The sequence below is a fragment of the Pleurodeles waltl genome, chromosome 6 (assembly GCF_031143425.1).
Source record: "Pleurodeles waltl isolate 20211129_DDA chromosome 6, aPleWal1.hap1.20221129, whole genome shotgun sequence".
In the NCBI taxonomy this organism is placed as follows: domain Eukaryota; kingdom Metazoa; phylum Chordata; class Amphibia; order Caudata; family Salamandridae; genus Pleurodeles; species Pleurodeles waltl.
This window is the reverse complement of record NC_090445.1, coordinates 1,583,704,047-1,583,721,231: the sequence shown is the minus strand read 5'-3', so window position 1 is coordinate 1,583,721,231 and position 17,185 is coordinate 1,583,704,047.

Genomic DNA, 17,185 nt, shown 5'->3' with positions numbered 1-17,185 from the left:
CAGTGCCTCATCTCCACCTAAGAGCATGGAAGATTGGGCAACCGGGCGCATGACATAAATGACTCCTCAGGGAAATTGTGGTCACTCAGATCTCATCCGTTTCTCTCACTTACATTAGTCTCACGTATGCAAGGACAATCAGAGGCAGAATATAGTTCAATAAGGTTTTATTGAAGTAACTGCATCTTAGGTAATAAGGCATGTATTGCAATAACTAGGACGATGAAGCACAATAAGATTAAGATTGTGACAAGGAGAGTAAAACACAAAAATAACGCTACCATAGTGTCACTAAGATTATCAAGGATAGTTCCTACCTAGGCTATAGAGCACAGCATGTTAAGCTCTAATTCTGCCCTTTAGGTTTCCCCCGGGAAGACATCATCTCTCATAACTGAGCAAGAGGGCTGTAGTCTACATAAGCAGCTGCAGCGAAGCACTCAGTAATCAGCATACAGTCGTGGTCATCTGGCTGGAATCTCCCTCTAACATACATGGTTCAAAGTAGTGTTTTTATCATAAAACAGCTGATGTAGCAAGAAAGGTTCCCCACGTAAGAGTGTTTATGTTTCTGTGAACATTGGAGACAACGGGTACCACTTTTGCTGGCAACCTATCTCACTGCAGCCTTGAGAAAGCACAGAGTGAAAGAAATGTCTTGTTTGAGAATACAGTGCTGACCTAAGCGAAGAACAACTAGATAGAGAAAATAAAACAAGACTGCAAATGTGGCTTCTGATAACATAATACAACAAAGCTAGAATAAAAGATTTCTAAGTTAAAGTGCACAGCGGCAGGCCTAGTTTGCTAAAATAATGTGTATAAAACTATAGCTAAAATGGCTACACAACAGGAGCAACATGCATACCACACTTTGTCGGACAACTGATGTCCCGGTTCTGCTTCCCATGCCTCCCGTACCTTACCATTCTGAACTGGAAGGAAAGCGAGGCAGGTGTAATTTAGCTTGGTGATTCAATTGTGGCTGACACTGGCAGCGATGTTCAGAGTAAGGGGTGCAAAGTCTGCTGGCGCGAGTGGGTAAGTGGGGAGTAATGCTCAAAGCGTACTCTGGAGGTGGCTAAGAACAAAAGGATCCATGATGGTTGTGGTCCTGAAGCGGACATCTCCGGTCTGTAAGAATACGAGGCCATCAGGGAAGAGATCGCTCATGGTGATAAGGTTATGGGAGCGGAAGGTGAGCTGCATCAATTTTACTTGTAGAAGTAGAAACCGTGGGTTGTACCTCAGGGGGAGGGCTGATGAGTATAGCAGGGTGCATGCTAGCAGGTGCACAAACCGGCACCATGCCCAGCAAGTTGTGGCCAGGGGTTGAATGTCCCTGGGGTCCAGTAGGACACCAGATGGGAGTAGAGACGGCAAGTGGCTGAGAAACGTTAGATTTTTTTCCGGGATGGTGTATGGCAACCGTGGATCGGGTGGTACCAACAGTATGCATAGTGGCATTCTGCAGTTAAATAGTATCATTGAAAATGAGGAACACCAAAGCCCCTGCGCTCTAATGGAAGGGTCAGTATTTCCCAGGGTATGCGTGGGCGTCTGCCAGCCCAGATCAGTCGTGTCGGGGAGTACCAAAGAGTTGTGAAGAAAGAGTTTGTAAGGGGGATCGTAATGTTGACAAACAGATATAAAAATCGGGGACAGTGGGAGGCAGATCCAGCGGTCTGTCTGAGTGTTTAATTTATCCAATGCGGGACTATAGTTGAGGCAGAATATTTTTTGATGATCTCTGTGTATGTAGATGTCTAAGTATTTAACCTGGTCTTCATACCAGGAGAGTGGGAACTCACAGGTGACGGGAGTGGTTGTTTCTGTAAGAGGGACCAATTCTGATTTGTTCCAGTTTATGCTTAGCCCTGAAAAATTCCCAAATTTGGCTATCTCCCAGAGCTCTAGTTCTAGGTTTGCATTAGGGTGTCAGAGAAACTGGAGGATGTGGTCCGCATAAAGGGAGACCTGCTAAGGACCTGTCTTGAATTGCAGTCCCCTATGTAGATGTCTGTCTTGTAAGTGATGGACATGAGGGTGTATTGCAATTATAAAGAAGAGGGGAGAGAAGGGACAGCCCTGTCTTGTTCCTCTAGTGATGGGGAAGTCTGGTGTCAGTGTACTGTTAACCCAATGCCAGGCAGTCGGGTAGTCATACAGCAACATTATTAAGGAAGTGAAGCCGCGAGCACTCCCAACTTGCAAAGGGTGGCTTCTAAGAAAGGCCATTCCAAAGAGTTAAAGGCCTTCTCTGAGTCCAGTAGGGTGACTGTCGCAAGGGTCTTAGGGGAGAGTCTGTGGGGAGTTGCAACGACCGTGCGTAGGTTGATGGATGTGGATCTGTGGGGCGCAAATCCCAATTTTGCTGGTGAAATAATTGGATCCAGGAACAGAGACAACCAGTTGGCAAGTAGTTTTGCCAGAATTTTATTGTCTAAGTTTAGTAAGGATAGGGGTCTATATGAACCACAAAGTGTGGGATCTTTACATGGTTTTAACAACAGTGAAATAACTGCTTCCTGGAGAGTGGGTAAGAGCAAACCAAGCTCTAAGGCCTCCTGATACATGTTGAGTAGGTAAGGGACCAGGAGGCTTTGGTAGGTTTTGTAAAAAATACTGGTAAATCCGTCTGACTCAGGTGCTCTCGAACTGTCCAAAGCGGAAACACTGAGCAGGACCTCCTCCTCAGTAAAAGGTTCACCCAGGTATTGTTGCTGTGCTGTGCTCAGCCACACCATGGCCATCTCTTCAAGGTATTGCAACAATTAGGGATAGCATAATGGGACCTGAGCACCGTAGAGTGTTCTGTAATATTTAAGGAGATGTGCCTGCACGTCAGGAGCCCTCAAGACAGTGGTGCCATTGGGCAGTCACATTTCTGGAATGTAGGATAGTGATTTGGGGGGGTCATAGGAGGCAAGCGAGCGTGCGGCCTGGCCTATCGCCCTCACTGTAATGACGTGCCCTGGAATGTTTACCCAGAAATTTAGCTTTTCATTCCGCAAGTTCTGGGAATTCGTCCATGAGATGGGACCATGCCCATAAAGATGCCCCTGAACCCACGCGTTATCCCCTGATCCTGTTTGGCCAGTGCTGCCTCCAACCAGCCAATGCCCCCCTGAATGGAGCACAAGACTCCAGAGTGTTTAGATATGATGATCCCTCTCATGTAAGCTCTAACGGCCTCCCAGAGCACCGCTTTGGAGGGTGCTGTGGCCGCGTTGGTAGCAAAGTATTCTGTGATGACCTAACGGAAGTCTGAGTGGAAGGCTTCATCATGTTGAGCCATTGCAGGGAAGCGCCAAAGGCGCTCCATGTAGTCTATGCAGGAGATGTGGAGCTCAATTCGGACAGGGGAATGGTCAGACAGAGTGTGCAGAGGGTGGGTGGTGCAACTGGTCAAGGGCAGTGTTGAGGGTGGCAGAAGCCAAAAATCAATCCATGACCAGGTGTGACGTGGGGCAGTATAAAATGTATATGGTAGTGTTGTGACGGGGGATGGGGCCAGGGATCATGCAGTGAGTGAGTTTCGCAACTATCCCAGAGTATTTGCAGAGATTGCAGCTTGATGGATGGGTGGGCAGATGTGGCATCCAGGTCTGTGTCTTGAAGCAAGTTGAAATCACCTCAGAATATCAAATGGTCAGTGGGATTGGAGTGAGCAAAAGTATTCACGGGCATATATGTTGACTAGCGCAACTTGGCAGCCTTGCAGGATGCCCTCACCAGAAGAAATCTGCCATCTGCATCCACTATAGTGTGATGATGATGGAAGGGCGTGTTTTTATGGATCAGAATGCAAACTCTGTGAGAGTAAGAGCTGTAAATCAAAAAGTAGCGGTGGGATCTCCACTGCATAGCAAATATATAGTTGGAGGTGGGTGGTATGAGGGTCTTTTGTAGGAAGATGATCTGTGCACCATGCCGGTTGAAGCACTGTGAAAGCTGCTTCCCTTTACGCGCATTGTTAAGGCCTCTGATATTCCAGGACAGTAGTGTAACATCCAATGTCGGTTGTGGTGTTTGTCATGTGTCAGTAATCTAGTTGGTGAAAGGTGGTGTGAAGATGTTGTGTGTGTGTGCATGTGAGAACAACAGAGAAATAAACAAACAATGCCAGAACTGTTGGTATGTAAATAGTCCTGTGCCCCCCACCCACACCTGTCAAAAAAAGTGACATGTGACACCCAAAGTAGAACTAAACAAAATAAACCCAATACATCATATATCATGGTGTCAACCATGGGTGACAACACTACTGTGTATGGATCCCGTATTGTAAACATGTGTGCAAATCATGAGTGCAGTTGAGAGCGTCGAATAGGCCAGACACTCTGACTCAGTAAAGCAATTGCCTTGCGGGGAGCGATCAGAAAGTGTGTATCCAGCATCAGCCCCGCCACTGAGGGAGGGGGCACTGGGCGTGTGTGGTCAGCATTCCCAGTCTGAGTTCAAGTCATAGAAAAAAGTTATTGGCTAGAAGCGCCGTGGGCGTGTGTTGGGGAGTGATCTGGCGATGAGTAGTCTGGACGCGGCATGCTCTGGAGTATTTCTTGCAAAAGTCCATCACGTCAGCGGGTTTTTCAAAAAAGCACATTTTGCCATGGACATCAATGCGCAGCCTGGCGGTGTCCAGCTTGCTATAGTGGAGTCCATGTTTCGTGTGAGCAGCTTTAGCATCTTGGAAATTCCGCCTGGCCTTCTGCACGTCACCGTGTTATTGGGGTAAATGGAGATTGTGGTGCCTTGATGTTGCAGAGGGGCCTTTTTGCGAGCCAAGCAGAGCACTGTGTCGTGGTCTCTGAAGTTCAGAAGGCGGGCAACAATTGGATGTGGGGTGACTCCAGGTGCAGGGCGCGCCATGAGTGACCAGTGGGAGTGTTCTACCACAAATGTTGAGGTGAAGTTTGGTCGATCGAGCAGGTCAGTAAGCAGGCGTTTAACAAAAAAGGTCCATGCCCCCAGTGTTCGTTGTTTCCAGCATCCCCAAGTTACGGATGTTGTTGCACCGACTTTGCACTTCGAGGTCTTAATTTTTTATTGTGACTGTGTGCAGATGGGATTCCAAGACCTCCACTCTTCTGGTAATAACGACTGCGGCATCCTCTGTTTTGGATATCCGGTCCTCTGCATGCTCCAACTGCGCATCTTGTTTGTCAAGTTGCTCGCCCATGTGGTCAAGGCGGCCAGCTATAGTATCCTGCGGGGGGACCCAGGTGCAGAGTCCACACCACTGTTAGGGGGTAGGCATGTGCTCCAAAATCCGACCATCCTGCAAAGTTGGGTGGGTGTGTCCCAGATGAGGCAGCCGGCCCAGTTGTAGGCTGCTGTGTCAGCGGGCCCAACGAAGGAGTCGGCAAGGAGAAAGATCAGCTTTTCCCCAGCACTGTTGGCAGGCAAGTTGGAGTGTTGGCTGGTCTGGAGCGCAGGCAGGCGCAAGGGCTGGTGTAAGGGGGTAGACAGGGTCCAGTTGTAAATATGAGCTGCACTGCGCAGCTTCAATGGCCCGTGCCTCAAGCCCACCCGCAGCCCCTTTCACTGCGGGGCTTCTGAGGTGCAGGGCCAGGGTGTAGGCCACAGATCATCCGCGGGGCTCCCAGTTGTCCATGGGCGTTCAGCCTGCACCCCGCTCCCACCAGTTGATTAGGAATCGAGCTGAGTCAGTGGATGGACATTTTTTCAGTCAGGGTTGAGAGGTCCCGCCAAATGTGGGCTCCGATCCGACGAGAGCTCTAATGCTGAGCGGCCATATTGGTCACTGGCGTATCCACACCCCCACGCAGACAATTATCTAACACAATTTAATAGCATCCTAGATCTTCAGTGTCTGATGATAAGTCATGGATGTCTGCCTAAAAGTTATATAGAGCTGCCTGATTCTTATTGATTCACTGACTTGCCAATGAAGGACACATATTACAATCCACATTTACTCTAAGCTTTGCAGTCCCTGAAGACATTTTAGCCTACATACAGGATAACTACATCACATGGAGATGGTAGTTCGGAGAACCCTTCATCAGAGACATATTAAGGGTTCTGGGGGCCCTGGGCCAAACATATTTTGGGGGTCCCCATTTGGACCAGCTTTAAGTGTATGATCTAATTTCAGCTCTTTCATACTACCTTTGGCCAGGTCACTGACAGCGCACAAGCACACTAGCCAAATTCTAAATGTGCTTGCATCTAATATTCAGGGATGTTGACATGTGTTTTCAATATTGTATCACAGCAGCAGCTCATCAATATTACTACAAATAAACTCTGTGACACTCTCCCACTTCTCATATATGCAGTTTTGTTTTTACCTAAAAAACTATTTTTATGAATGCTGCATGAAACATAAACACAACATTTCTCTGATCAATGTCTGTAGTAGACTTTCAGGCTTCATCAACAGTAAAGATCAATGAAAGGAAAACGATATTTAAAACACTCCTTTTAAGAATTATTCAAGGTCACCATAGCCAGTCTCCTTACAGAACAGAGCTGTATCCATCAGGTGGCCCCCTGGAAGGGTATTGCCCTGGGCTACAGCCCACTTTGCCCATGCCTTACAACGTCTCTGCCCTTCATCTCTGTGGTACTAAATGGTTCAGCAATGGCCGTTTGTGAAGACAGACTAGTCGAACAATTAATGTGAGCAGTTGAAGCACAGAGAACCAGATAAGTGCGGGTTTGTTTGATTGACCCATACAACCAATTGCATTTGTCATATTTTAAGATGAAGGGATCCATCATTTTCTGATTGTATTCATTTTAATGAGTTTGTATAGTTGTTTTTTTTCAAACAAATATCACTCCACTATTGAGGTGTCTAGTCTTGGCGCAGTCATCCTATCATTGCCATCAATGACTTTGATTCCAGCCAGCTTTTTCATCCTCCAGACTTCTAGGAGTGACCGCACCGCCCGATAGGTTCTGATAGGCAGCATAGCTGCTCCCCAGGTGTGGGGCCACAAAGAGTAGGATGGAGCTGATGAGGAGGGCAGCGGCGATCACCCCCACCATTGCCAGGATGGTGTAGCAGCACCGCTGGTTCTGAAAGCCCCAGATGCTTGGCAGGTCCTCATACTCGCTGCTCGACGGCGGGTGGCGGACGTCCAAGCTTTGGCTGATGGTCCGGACACAGAGCTGAGGCATGATGGCGTTAGATGTGGATCTGGGTAAATGCTTCACACAGAGTTGACCTTTCCTGCGGCTGAAGCGGATGCTGTACATTCTCCTCATGCTTTCTGGGAAGCAGGAGAGGACACTGGGGTTGTTATCGAGCTTGGTCAGGCCTGCAGCCGGAAGGCTGGTTTTGTTGCGACACATAGGGCACTGGATGGTCTCCGGGAGCGACGACTTGACATTCATGCGGGCAAGGCACTCCAGGCAGAATGTGTGACGGCACTGAAGCATCTTAGGTGCACGGAAGATATTATTGAACTGACTGAAGCAGATGGCACACTCCAGATCGGGGTCCTCGCTTTCCTGGACGTCCATAGTAGGGTCTTCGCTCCACTGGGGGCTGCAGGCCAGCCTTCTAGCATCCAAGTGACTCTACTCCTGCATCCTAGCTGAAACACAGAAACCACAATGAGGTAATGTTTTGTGATTAGATCTGAGCAAAGCTCTTAGTGATAATACGGTAAGGATCACTACAAGTTAATACATGAGAAATACAATTAAAATATTTATTTCAGACACCGGAATTTATATAAATGGGCAATTAGTATTATTCAGCAATCACTGAGAATACAAGGCAGTGGACATTGATGCCACGGGGCATAACCGAGAGCCAAACCCTCATGCTTTCTGCTTCTGTCACCATTACAATTACACAAGCACTGATGGCTTCTCCATGTTGGAAATCCCATACAGAAACCTAATAAGCCCAGCCTCCCCCAGTGGTAATGTTTAGACTTGTACACTTCAGTGATGCCTTTTTTCAGATTTACAAATAATAGCAATAGGTGATGATAAGCATTTCAATGGGAGCGCTAACATTTTCTGCAAATTCCTGGAATACTGCTTCTTATGTTTAGAATATGCCAAAAATGCCGTGTTGGGTTTTCTGTCCGAGAATGCACCAGGCCCCTTTGCAGCATTTATTTCTGCATAGCTTTCAATCTGTCAAAGCTCTAGGGAGGACCCCCTGATATTAAAAATCTGTTGGCAGCCATTGATTGAAATTGCTCGAATTTTTTTGGAAGTTACAGACAGCAGTAAACCGACATTCCCTGACTGGAATAGTAAAATGAAAGTCGGACCCTCAAAATGACGATTACTTTGGGGCAATTATATTTCGACATATGGATCCCTATTTAGATTTCAACTGATTCCTGGGTAAATAATATTTCCGTTGTTCAGCTTAATGTTTGTGAAGTTTCGCCGCTCTTTAGTTTTTGACGTGTGTTGTGCATAGATCTGGAGGTAATTTTATGAGAAAATGTTTTGGCTTTTGCTGGTCCAGTAACTCGGCTCCCATTTACCACCAAAGCAGCACGTGGAGTGGGCGGGGCTGGCTTAGCGAGCTGTTTATCCATTGGCACTTTACTCTTAACTTACAGTCCAATTGCATTTCTAAAAATCATAATTTTCCATTTGCTTAAGCATTTGGGGCCATATGTACGAACACTTTTTCCCATAGACACAGAATGGGTAAAAACCTTTGCTACATCTGGCCCTTGATGAGGAAAAGGCATCGTACTGGCCCATGTCGATGGGAAACGCAGGAGTATTTAACAGGCAAAATAAAAGTTGGCTTTTAAATTGTTCATAAACACTGAATATTAGACATCTGCCTGCCATACATTGAAAGGATACATTTGCATTAAATGGATGGCAGAAGTTAAAATAGGCACTAGGGCCCTCATTACAACATTGGCGGTAAATACTGCTTACCGCCGTGCAGAAGACCACCAACACACCGCTGCAGCCGCGGAAATCCGCTACAGCTATTACGACCCACAGGCCGGAATCCGCCAAAATCTACACACCCACACAAGTCCGCCTCACCAATGGTCAGTGATAAACTGGCGATAACAAAACCTCCACCGTCACGCCAACAGGAATACGCCCACACTATCACGACCCACGAATCCACGCGGCGGTCTTTCAACCGCGGTATTCCATTGGCGGTACACACCGCTGCACTCAAAATACACACACACATTTACAAAACACAACCACATTGGACAAATCGAAATACACACACCTGCTACACATACACACACCACTCCCACACACTCAATACAATATAAACACACACCCACATCAACAAACTAGCATCCCAGGCACACAACGCCATCACTCACACAACATCCACGCACCTCACACAACACACACAAACACAAACACATCCCCTCACACATCACAACACACACCACCTCACACATTACCCACACCACACCATGGCACTGCAAAGACACCCCAGGTTCTCTGAGGAGGAGCTCAGGGTCATGGTGGAGGAAATCGTCTGGGCAGAGCCACAGCTATTCGGATTACAGGTGCAGCACATCTCCATTGCTAGGAAGATGGAGCTATGGCGCAGAATCGTAGACAGGGTCAACGTAGTGGGACAGCATCCAAGAACTAGGGATGACATCAGGAAGAGGTGGAACGACCTATGGGGGAAGGTGCGTTCCGTGGTCTCAAGATACCAGATTGCAGTTCAGAGGACTGGCGGCGGACCCCCACCTCCTCCCCCACAACTAACAACATGGGAGGAGCAGGTCTTGGCTATACTGCATCCTGAGGGCCTCGCAGTAGTAGCAGGAGGAATGGACTCTGGTATGTCAAATCTTGACCATCACATACCCCACCCTCACCCTCACCCCCATCAAACACCTCACAAATGTCCCACTATCACAACCCACCCATCCCAACACCAAGCCCTGCATGCAACAGCATGGACACCCATCACCAAGGCATGTCCACTACAGATACCCACACAGATCCCCAAACCAAATATCACACAAGGTCCTAGACAAGAATGTAAGCACCGGGGTACAGGGTCACCCACCCATTGCCCACGATGGCACACACAGATGCAATAATCATGCCTTTACACCCCTGCAGGACCCCTACCCAAAGTCACCGGACAGGAGGTTCCAGACATGTCCACCCCCCCACAGAAGAGGCCCACAGTGATGACAACAGCTCTGTCCAACTGGATCTAGATGACCAGCCCGGCCCATCTGGGACCTCGGGACAGCCGGTTCCTCACACACTGGCACATGCCACCACAGAGCCTCCCCCCTCAGGAAACACCAGCACAGCACCCACCCAGCGGGCCCATCCCTCTGTCCCAAGGACACGTCAAGCAGCAGTGTGTCTACCACTACAGGGAACCCAGGCAAACCCACAAACCCAAGAACATCAGGGACCTGGGGGCAGTGGCAGTGGGCACACAGTTCAGGGGACAGAGGAACAGGAAAACAGGGGAACTGGGAGGACTGCTGTGCGACAGGAGGAGGACAGGCCCAGGGAACCCACTCTCCACGAGGCCCTCTCCAACATCATGGGAGCGTACCATCATTCCCAGGAGACGATGGCAACAGTACTGGCCAAGTTTCAGGAGACCCAGTGGCTGCAGGAGGAACAGTATTTGGGGATCAGGGAGGAACTCAAGTCTATCAACACCACCCTGGTCACCATTGTAGGGGTGCTGAAGGACCGTGTCAACACCAGGAGGGACAATGTGGCACAACAAGGGGCCCCTGACACTAGCCTCGATGATGAACTGCCCACCACCTCTGCCGGCACCAGTGGACAGGAGACACCGCCACAGGACCACGACACCAGCACCCCACCCCCTGCAGATGGAGAACCACCCCGCAAACGGTCCCTGAGATCCAGGACAAAGACAGAGAACAATGCCAAGACCCCCGCCAAGAAATGAGGCCACCCTGAATGCCATCCTTCTGTCCCACTTCGTCACCCTGTCCATCCTTAAACTTCCTTAGCTCCACTTCCTATGCCCCTTTGGACAATGCACCTGTGAGACAAATAACTGGACTCTGCCATGGACATTCCTCAACCATCACCCCTGACCATTTTCCAACCCCCTCCATTAATTTGCACTTAAATAAACACCCTTGAATCACAAAACAATCTGGAGTCAGTCTGTGCTTTCTCAAATGTGCATTTGCTATAACTAAGGAACATAGCAATGTCCATTGTATTGTCAATGTACCTATGTCACACAGCTCTAGTCCATGAGGTAACATAGCAGAGGTCACACAGTGGGACCCACATCTCTGAAATGGAAAGGCAAAGTGACAGGTCAGGGTCCATACACTGGGTGAAAGTGACAGACATATGATAGGTCTAACAATTGTATGAGATGTAGGAGGCAGTGATGTCTTCTTACCTGTGTCTCACTGGAAGTATTGCTGGATCACGTTGTTTCTGTTGTCGATATCCTCTTCTTCTGCCTCCTCTTCTTCACTGTCCACAGGCTCCACAGCTGCCACAAGACCTCCTTCTGGACCATCCTCCTGCAGAAAAGGCACCTGTCGTCGCAAAGCCAGGCTGTGCAGCATACAGCAGGCCACGATGATCTGGCACACCTTCTTTGGTGAGTAGTAGAGAGAACCACCTGTCATATGGAGGCACCGGAACATGGCCTTCAGGAGGCCGAAGATCCTTTCGATCACTCTCCTAGTTCGCCCATGTGCCTCATTATAGCGTTCCTCTTTGTAGCCTCATTGTAGCCTCATTGTAGCGTTTCTCACTGGGGTCAGCAGCCATGACAGGTTGGGGTTCCCAGAGTCACCTGCAAATGTTGAGGGACAACTATTAGACACACACTAACCTTTAGGGACAACCCCAGACCCAGCCAACTATTCACAGGGTATAGGGTCCTTGTCCTCACCTATTAGCCACACACGGTGCCTCTGGAGTTGCCCCATCACATAAGGGATGCTGCTATTCCTCAAAATGTAAGCGTCATGCACTGAGCCTGGAAACTTGCCGTTCACATGGGAGATGTACTGGTCGGCCAAACACACCATCTGCACATTCATTGAATGGTAGCTCTTCCTGTTTCTGTACACCTGTTCACTCATGCGGGAGGGGGGTACAAAGGCCACATGTGTCCCATCATTGGCACCTATGATGTTGGGGATATGTCCCAGGGCATAGAAGTCACCTTTCACTGTGGGCAAATCCTCCACCTGAGGGAAAACGATGTAGCTGCGCATGTGTTTCAGCAGGGCAGACAACACTCTGGACAACACGTTGGAGAACATAGGCTGGAACATCCCTGATGCAATGGCCACTGTTGTTTGAAAAGACCCACTTGCCAGGAAATGGAGTAATGACAGGACCTGCACTAGAGGGGGGATTCCTGTGGGATGGCGGATAGCTGAAATCAGGTCTGGCTCCAACTCGGCACACAGTTCCTGGATTGTGGCACGATCAAGTCTGTAAGTGATAATGATGTGTCTGTCTTCCATTGTCGCAGGTCCACCAGCGGTCTGTACACCGGAGGATGCTGCCATCTCCTCACCTGCCCCAACGGACGTGCCCTATGGATGAGAACAGCGAGCACGGAGTCAGCCATCACTGAGGTAGTAAAAAAATTATTTATTGCACACATTTGTCAATCCGCTATGTGCCTGTCACTGTGTGTATGCAAGGCCTAGATATGTGTGACGCATTTAAAATAATGCCATGGGGCCACCTGAAATAGTGGCTGCCTGACCTGTAATGTGGGACAAGGGGATATGAGGTAACTGTGCTGGCGTTCTACACTATTGCGGAAGGCGGTTGAAGACCGCAGCGCAATCCTGCATTGGTTAACATTGGGCCCTATGGGTCCGAGGAGCCAATGATGATGTACGCCGGCGGTGACGGTACGCACCGCCGTGGATGTGACCGCCATTTTCTCTCTGTTCACTCACTTGATACCGGACGTTCGACAGGAGTAGACCTACACTGCAAGTGTTGCTGTGACCTGTGTCTGGAAGTGACGATGGCTCATGTGTCTGGGGAAAGGGCCCCTGCCTTCACTTCGGAAGAGTTGGAGAAGTTAGTGGATGGGGTCCTCCCCCAGTACACGCTACTCTACGGTCCTCCAGACAAACAGGTGAGTACACTGTGAGCATGCTGTATGGGCAATGCCTGTTTGGAATGGTGTGGATGGAAGATACAAAGGGGGGGGGACTGAGGCCTGCATGAGCGGACGGTGAGTGTATGTGCGTCAGGGCAAGGGTGGGAACGTGGGCCAATGACTGTGGCGGTCTGGATGGTTAAAGTTTTTCTTTTTCCCCTGTACTATTCCTCTAGGTCAGCGCCCACCAGAAGAAGGATATTTGGCATGCCATCGCCAAGGACGTCCGGACCCTGGGGGTCCACCACAGACGGAGCACCCACTGCCGGAAAAGATGGGAGGACATTTGCCACTGGAGCAAGAAGACGGCAGAGGCCCAGCTGGAGATGGCCTCCCAACGTGGGAGGGGTGCCCTTGCACCATGACCCCCCTGATGTTCCGGATCCTGGCGGTGACGTATCCGGAGTTGGATGGGGGCTTGAGGGCATCACAGCAGCCACAAGGGGGTGAGTACTGTCACATCCATCTGACTCTGCACGCATAAGGAGGTGTCTGGGTGGGGGATGTGGTCAGTGGGTTACCCTAGGCCAGGGCGAGCTTTGTAGGCAAGGACCCTTTGTGAGGCAGGCTATGTGGCACCCCATCCCCACCAGTGGAAGAGCCATCTACACCTAGTCAGGCTGCTGTGACTTCCATGTGTGCAGCAATCGGGCATAGGCCTTGTACCCCATGTCCCTGTGATTAATTAGGGAACTCTAAGTGCATGGTGTAGTGCAGAGGGCTGCTGTGTCTGTAGTGTCCGCCAACGGTAGCGGTGTTGCATGCACTGAACATGTCTTTCTTCTTTCTCCCCTCCATTTTGTGGTCTCCCTGTTCTTGTGTGCATTAGCATCATCAGGCGGAGGAGCAGTGCCACCGGAGCAGGAGGGAGCTGCATCCCATATGGCCCTGGAGGGCGAGACAACGGAGTCTGAAGTCACCAGTGGGACGGAGGGTGAGGGGAGCTCCACGGGGGGGACAGGAGCAGAGACCAGCGACACCGACTCCTCCGCTGATGGGAGCTCCCTTGCGGTGGCGGGCCCCTCTGTGCCCACCGCATCTACAGGTACAGCCGCCACTCCCCCTACCAACACCGCCCTCCCAGCAGCCCCTCAGCGTGTGTCCCGTGGCCGCTCACCCAGGAGGGTGGGCATCTCCTTCGCCCCAGACACCTCAGGCCCTGCCCCAGTCAGCCCTGCTGCCCGCAGTGAGGAGGCTATTGACCTCCTGAGATCCCTCACTGTTGGGCAATCAACCATTTTGAATGCCATCCAGGGTGTCAAGAGGCAGTTGCAACAAACAAATACATACCTGGAGGGCATTCATTCTGGCCAGACAGCCCAACAGCGAGCATTTCAGGCTCTGGCATCAGCACTGATGGCAGCCATTGTCCCTGTGTCCAGCCTCCCCCCTCCAATCTCCTCCACCCAGACCCAATCCCCTGTACCTCAGCCTATCCCAAGCACACCATCAGACCAGCATGCACACACCTCAACACACAAGGGTGGCTCAGGCAAACATAAACACCACACATCCCACAGGCACTCACACAAGCACCATACCCATGCAGACATACCAACATCCACTGCCTCCACTGTGTCCACCTCCTCCACGTCTCCCTCTCCCTCCCTGTCTCGTCTCCACTCACACCTGCATGCACTACATCTTCAGCCACTACCTCCATCACCAGCACGCCCATCACCACACACTGCTCACGTACACTCACCACCCCACTACCATTCACACATACCCTGTGTCCTCTCCCAGTGTGTCTGTGAGCCCTCCTCCCAAAGTACACAAACACAGTCACACACCCACCCAACAGCCATCCACCTCACAACAGCCTCCAGCCCATGCACCTTCACCCAAAGTCAGCAAACATACACCTCCTACATCCACTACCTCTTCCTCCACTCCGAAACCCCCTCCATCTACCCGTCCCAGTGTGTCTAAAAAGCTTTTCCTATCAAATGTTGACCTCTTCCCTACACCTCCCCCCCATCCATCCCCTAGGGCCCGCCTTTCCAGGTCAGAACCCAGCACCTCAGCCACCACATCACCGGGCACAGTGGTGCCAGCAACAGCAGAATTCTGGAGTGTGCCAAGCAACAGGGCTGCCAGTGTCCCAAGGAGCGAGGGCAAGGACATTCCCCACCTCCAAAACAGAAAAGGTTGCCCACATCCCGGAGGGAGAAGGCGAAAACACCTGCCACCAAGGGCTCAGGCAAAACAAAAGTGGAAAGTGGCAAGACAGCTGCGCCACCATCCAAGGTGGGGATGGGCCAAAAAATCAAAGGCAGGTCCACGCCGACGCCAACCTGCACGGCGGACAAGACTGCCACCGGCACCGCCACCTGCACCGCCGCCACCAGCACTGCCGCCAGCACCGCAGACACTGAGCCCGCCACCAGCACCGCAGTCAGTGAGCCCGCCACCAGCACCGCAGTCAGTGAGCCCGCCGCCAGCACCGCAGACACTGAGCCCTTCAGCTGCGCCACCATCCAAGGTGGGGATGAGCCAAAAAATCAAAGGCAGGTCCATGTCGATGCCAACCTGCATGGCGGACAAGACCGCCACCGGCACCGCCACCTGCACCGCCGCCACCAGCACTGCTGCCAGCACAACAGATACTGAGCCCGCCACCAGCACCACAGTCAGTGAGCTCGCCACCAGCACTGCAGTCAGTGAGCCCGCCACCAGCACCGCAGTCGCTGAGCCCCGCCACCAGCACCGCCGCCACAACGACCGCCGCCAGCACCATTTCCACAGAGCCCGCTGCCAGCACCGATGCCACAGAGCCCGCCACCAGCACCGATGCCACAGAGTCCGCAGGAAGCACCGCCGCTACTGACACCGCCGCCAGCACCGCCGCTACGGGCACCGCTGCCAGCACAGCCACCGCCGCCAGCACCGGCCCTGCGACATCCTGAACCAGTGGCACCACCGCAGACATGGCTGCCATCCTCAGTGGTCAATCGTATGAGGCTGGTGGTCAGTTCCAGGAGCCTGGCCAGCTTGCATGTTGCACCACCGTCAGTGGAGTGTCGCATCCACTACCTCAGTCCTTGGCAGGATGAAGCACTCTGGGCACAAAGCCCCCTCCAGAACCAGTGGAGTATCACATCCACTACCTCAGTCCTTGGCAGGATGAAGCACTCTGGGCACAAAGCCCCCACCAGAACCAGTGGAGAAAGGCATCCACTACCTCAGTCCTTGGCATGATGAAGCACTCTGGGCACAAAGCCCCCTCCTCCAGAACCAGTGGAGAAAGGCATCCACTTGAGAGACTGTGGCTTTGCACTCCTCAGGATAATGCAGTGGGCAACCCACCCCCTGAAAAGACTTGAGAGACTGTGGCTTTGCACTCCCCAGGATAAAGCAGTGGGCAAAAACCCACTGAAAAGACTTGAGTGTCTGTGGCTTTGCACTCCCCAGGATAAAGCAGTGGGCAACCCACCCACTGAAAAGACTTGAGAGACTGTGGCTTTGCACTTCCCAGGATAAAGCAGTGGGCAAACCACCCACTGAATAGACTTGAGAGACTGTGGCTTTGCACTCCGCAGGATAAAGCAGTGGGCAACCCACCCACTGAAAGGACTTGAGAGACTGTGGCTTTGCACTCCCCAGGATAAAGCAATGGGCAACCCACCCACTGAAAGGACTTGAGAGACTGTGGCTTTGCACTCCCCAGAATAAAGCAGTGGGCAAACCACCCACTGAATAGACTTGAGAGACTATGGCTTTGCACTCCCCAGGATAAAGCAGTGGGCAACCCACCCACTGAAAAGACTTAAGAGACTGTGGCTTTGAACTCCCCAGGATACATCAATGGGCATGGAGCCCCCTCGTGGAGCTGGCGTCGTGCACTCATCTGGCTGAGGTGCCCCCCCTTCCCTTCACCCTGAGGTTCCTGTTTCATTTCGATCTGATGCCCCAGCAGTGTTCTCTTCGTTTGCAGTCTGGTATCGAGTGTGGGCCTCGCCCATGCATTTTGGGCACAGTGGTCCATGGACTTTGGATGGTGCACTATCCGGACTTGTATAGTTGGTGTACATAATTGTTTATACTGTATTTAAAGTTTTCACTAATGGATTT